The sequence below is a fragment of the Parambassis ranga genome, unplaced genomic scaffold (assembly GCF_900634625.1).
Source record: "Parambassis ranga unplaced genomic scaffold, fParRan2.1 scaffold_185_arrow_ctg1, whole genome shotgun sequence".
NCBI classification, from domain to species: domain Eukaryota; kingdom Metazoa; phylum Chordata; class Actinopteri; family Ambassidae; genus Parambassis; species Parambassis ranga.
The window spans coordinates 28,486-34,182 of record NW_021144742.1 but is presented as its reverse complement, the minus strand read 5'-3'; positions in this window follow the sequence as shown (position 1 = coordinate 34,182).

Sequence of the window (5,697 nt, the reverse complement as noted above, 5' to 3'; positions counted from 1 at the left end):
GGAGACGATGGCGAGTACTGTAGAGAGGGCAATTGAGATAGTAATTATAGTTGTAATTAGGTTCATTATCTTTCCTTGGAATTTAACCAAGACTAGGTAATTGGAAGTCACATGTACTAATTTGATACTAGAAAGATTATGAGCCTCATCAGTAGATAGAGATATATAGGAAGAGTCAGACGACATCTACGAAGTGTCAATATCAAGCAGCAGCTTCGAATCCGAAGTGGTGCTCGGAGGTAAAGTGGTACTGGATTTGTCGCAGGAGGCAGACAGCCAGGAAGGAAGAGCCAATGATGACATGGAGGCCATGGAAGCCTGTTGCGACGAAGAAAGTAGAGCCATAGACTCCGTCTGCGATAGTGAAAGGGGCTTCGTAGTACTCTATCGCTTGCAGGAAGGTAAAATAGAAACCGAGAAGAATAGTTAGGGCGAGGGATTGAATAGCTTCTTTTCGGGCACCTTCTATAATGCTATGGTGAGCTCAAGTGACTGTAACACCGGATGCTAGGAGAACAGCTGTATTGAGGAGGGGGACTTCGAAGGGGTCTAGTGTGTGGATTCCTGTTGGGGGTCAGCATCCTCCTAATTCGGGTGTAGGTGCAAGGCTTGAGTGATAGAAAGCTCAGAAGAATCCTAAGAAGAAGAAAACTTCTGAGGTAATGAATAAGATTATGCCGTAGCGAAGACCTTTTTGGACGGGAGGGGTGTGATGTCCTTGGAATGTGCCTTCTCGGATGATGTCTCGTCATCATTGGAGCATCGTAAGTAGGAGGAGGGCAACGCCTAGAAGTATAAGGATCGTAGAATTGAAGTGGAATCAAATTGCTAGGCCAGAAGTTAATAAGAGGGCGCCGGCTGCGCCTGTCAGGGGTCAAGGGCTGGGATCTACTATATGATATGCATGTGCTTGGTGGGCCATTAGACGTTTTCTTGTAGGTAGAGGCTTAAGAGGAGAACGAATACGTAAGCTTGGATTATTGCGACGGCTACTTCTAGGAGGGTGAGTATTAGGAGTAGGATGGCTGTGATAGCTGCGACGGCTGGTAGCGTTGATGCTAGAACAAATGTTGCGGTCGAAGTAAGTTGAATGAGTAAGTGGCCTGCTGTAAGATTAGCAGTTAGTCGAATCCCAAGGGCGAAGGGGCGCATTAGGAGGCTAACTGTTTCGATAATGATCAGGACGGGGATAAGAAGTGTGGGAGTGCCTTCTGGTAGGAGGTGGGCTAAAGAATGATTTGGGTTTTTACGGAAGCCAATAATTACAGTGGCTAGTCAGAGGGGTAAGGCAAACGCTATATTCATTGAAAGCTGAGTAGTTGGTGTGAAGGTGTACGGTAGGAGGCCTAGCATATTTAAGGTGATTAAAAAGAGTAACAATGGTGTAAGCACAGCTGCTCATTTATGGCCTCCCAGGTTAATAGATGAGAAGATGTGGTGGGTAAATTGGTTTAAGAATCACTGTTGAAGTGTGAGAAGACGGTTATTGATTCATCGGGTGTCTGGTTGGGGGTAAAGGATTCAGGGGAGAGCGAGTGCTGGGAGAATAAGGGGCACTCCTAAAAGTTTGGCGCTTTCAAATTGGTCAAAGAGGCTAGTTATCAAGGTCAGTTTCAAGGTTTTGTGGCAGGTTTTTTGGTGCTTTGGGGTGTGGGTTTTTTAGGGGTTTTATGAGCTAGCACTTTTTGGGGGACAATGAGGAGAAAAATTAGTCAAGAGGCAATAAGGATTCCGAATCAGGGTAGTGGGTTGAGCTGTGGCATGTCGCTAAGGGTGGTTGGGGGTCACCATTCTTTAGCTTAAAAGGCTAACGCTACTCCCTATTTAGCTTCTTAGCGAAGCATCTTCAAGTATCAGAGAAGATCAGTTTTCAAAGTGCTCTAGAGGAACTGCTTCTACAACGATAGGTATAAAGCTGTGATTAGCTCCACAGATTTCGGAGCATTGGCCGAAGAATACGCCGGGCCGTGAGGCCACAAAGGCTACTTGATTTAGTCGGCCTGGGACTGCGTCTATTTTTACACCTAAAGAAGGGACTGCTCATGAGTGCAGTACGTCTTCAGCGGAGACTAGCACACGAATGGGGGATTCTACTGGGATAATCATTCGGTGGTCGGCTTCTAGTAGGCGGAACTGGCCGGGGGTTAAATCTTGCGTTGGGAGTATGTAAGAGTCGAATGCTAGGTCTTCGTAGTCTGTGTACTCGTAGCTTCAGTATCATTGGTGGCCCATGGCTTTAATTGTTAAGTGTGGGTCATTGATTTCGTCAAGAAGGTAAAGGATTCGGAGAGAGGGTAGTGCGATAAGAACAAGGATAATGGCGGGTAGGACAGTTCAGATAATTTCAACTTCTTGGGAATCCAGGATGTATTTGTCAGTTGTTTTGGCAGTAACTATCGTAAGAATTACGTAGAGAACAAATGCACTGATGAGAGTAATAATTATTAGGGCGTGGTCGTGGAAGTGGAGGAGTTCTTCTATAAGCGGGGAGGCTGCGTCTTGGAGCCCGAGTTGGGTATATTGTGCCATATACAAGACACGCGGGGGTTCCACCCACGATTCTGCCTTGACAAAGCAGTGTAATACTTATTTTACTAGTGTCTTATTAAGAAAGTGACAGAGGGGTTATGTGACTGGCTTGAAACCAGCCCACGGAGGTTCAATTCCTTCCTTTCTCGGGGTCTAAGCGTATTGACGGACTTGTACGAAGGCAGGCTCTTCAAAGGTGTGGTATGGGGGAGGGCAGCCGTGAAGTCATTCAACGTTTGTTGCGGTTATTTCTATTTTTAGGACTTCTCGTTTGGAGATGAAGGCTTCTCAGATGATGAACAGGAACATTACTACAGCCACTAAAGATACAAGGGATCCTATAGATGAGACGGTGTTTCATAGGGTGTAGGCGTCCGGGTAATCAGAATATCGTCGAGGCATGCCTGCTAGTCCGAGGAAGTGTTGTGGGAAGAAGGTCAGGTTTACACCTACAAATATTACTCCGAAGTGTACTTTAGTTCATGATTCGTGAAGTGTATAGCCGGTAAAAAGGGGGAATCAGTGGACAAAGCCTCCCATAATTGCGAAGACTGCTCCTATGGAGAGGACGTAGTGGAAGTGGGCAACGACATAGTATGTGTCATGGAGAATGATGTCTAAGGAGGAATTAGCCAGGATAATGCCTGTTAATCCTCCGACTGTGAATAAGAAGATAAATCCAAGAGCTCAGAGGAAAGCAGCATCTCATTTTAGGCGGCCACCATGAAGGGTTGCTAGTCAACTGAAGACTTTTACCCCTGTGGGGATGGCGATGATTATTGTTGCAGATGTAAAGTAGGCTCGGGTGTCTACATCTATTCCAACGGTAAACATGTGGTGGGCTCAGACGATAAATCCTAGAAGGCCAATTGCCATCATAGCTCAGACTATTCCTATGTAGCCGAAAGGTTCTTTTTTTCCGGAGTAGTAAGTTACGATGTGGGAAATGAGTCCGAATCCTGGGAGAATCAGAATATAGACTTCGGGGTGACCAAAGAATCAGAACAGATGCTGATAAAGGATGGGGTCCCCTCCGCCGGCCGGGTCGAAGAAAGTGGTATTAAGGTTCCGGTCTGTAAGTAACATTGTAATAGCGGCTGCGAGGACTGGGAGGGAAAGGAGTAAGAGGACGGCTGTAATTAGAACAGCTCAAACAAAGAGGGGGGTTTGGTATTGAGTAATGGCGGGGGGCTTCATGTTGATGATGGTGGTAATAAAGTTAATTGCTCCTAAAATTGAGGAGACACCAGCTAGATGGAGGGAGAAAATTGCCAGGTCAACGGATGGTCCTGCATGTGCTAGGTTACCAGCCAGTGGGGGGTAGACTGTTCAGCCAGTTCCAGCCCCAGCTTCAACGCCAGAAGAGGCAAGGAGAAGGAGGAACGAGGGGGGAAGAAGCCAGAAACTCATATTATTTATTCGAGGGAATGCTATATCTGGGGCTCCAATTATAAGAGGGATAAGCCAATTTCCAAAGCCTCCGATTATTACGGGCATAACCATGAAGAAAATTATTACAAAAGCATGCGCCGTTACGATGACATTATAGATCTGATCGTCACCTAAGAGAGAGCCTGGCTGGCTTAACTCCGCCCGAATAAGGAGGCTAAGAGCAGTGCCTACTATGCCGGCTCAGGCACCAAATACTAGATAGAGGGTGCCGATGTCTTTATGGTTGGTTGAGAAAAATCAACGTGTAATTGCCACAGGTAAGATGGCTGAGTGTTCAAGTGGTGGGTTGTAGCCCCATAAACAGAGGTTTAATTCCTCTTCTTATCAGCCTCGGGGTGTTTAACATATTGGATTGCAAATCCAAAGTCGCGGGTTAACAACCCGCTGAGGCTTTCCCCCGCCTCCCCCGCCCCAATTGGCGGGGGAAAGGTAGAAGGATGCTCGCTGGTTTGAGCGCTTAGCTGTTAACTAAGAGTTTGTAGGATCGAGGCCTGCCCTTCTAGTAAGGCTTTAGCTTAATTAAAGCATTTGTTTTGCATGCAGAAGATGTGGGATAACAGCCCGCAAGTCTTATCAGGGTCTGAGGGGTTTTAACCCTCGTTTGGGGCTTTGAAGGCCCCTGGTTTGAGTTATCCTAAGTCCCTAGTGGAAGGTGAGGGTATATATGGCTGGGGCAAGAGGAAGGAGGAGGATTGTTATTGATGTTGAAATTGCAATGGGAAGGGTTAGTTGGAGGGAGGGAAGGCGTCAAGGGGTGGTGCCTGTAGTATTGTTGGGGTAGATGATTAAAGTTAAAGCATAGGACAGGCGCATGTAGAAGTAGAGGCTTAGAAGGGCAGAGAGGGCTATGAGAGTTGCTGTAGGGGCAATGTCTTGTTTTGTTAGTTCTTGTAAGATGAGTCATTTGGGTATGAAGCCGCTTAGTGGGGGGAGTCCTCCTAAAGATATCAGGATAAGGGGGGTGAGTGCTGTGAGGATGGGGATTTTTGATCAGGAGGTAGCGAGGGAGTTAATTGTTGTTGCTTTTTTCAGTTTAAAAGTTAAGAACAGTGAGAATGTTATAATAAAATACGTAACTAGTGTAAGTAGAGCAAGGGCTGAGGAGAATTGAAGTACTAGGGCTATTCAGCCGAGATGAGCAATAGAGGAGTAGGCTAAAATTTTTCGTAGCTGTGTTTGGTTTAGTCCTCCTCAACCGCCGACTAGGGAGGAGAGGACACCTAAAAGGACTAAGAGGGTGGGGTTGTGGGGGTATATCTGAATTATTAATGCGAAGGGGGCGATTTTTTGTCAGGTTGATACGATTAGGCCAGTAACAAGATCTAATCCTTGAAGGACTTCGGGGAGTCAGGCGTGTATAGGTGCTAGACCTATTTTTAGTGCAAGGGCGAGAGTAAGTAGGGCAGCGGAGGTGGGGTGGGATTCTTGGATAATTTCTCAGTGGCCAGTGGTTCAGGCGTTAGTAATAGTGGCAAAGAGGATAAGAGAAGCTGCGGCTGCCTGAGTAAGGAAGTATTTTGTGGTTGCCTCAACTGCTCGGGGGTGGTGATGTTGGGCTATTACGGGGAGTAGTGCTAGAGAATTAATTTCTAGTCCTATTCAGGCAAGGAATCAGTGGGAGCTGGCGAGTGTAATTGTAGTACCTAGGCCAAGGCCTGTTATTAAGAAAGCTAAAATAAAGGGACTCATTAGTAAAGGAAGGGTTTTAACCTACAT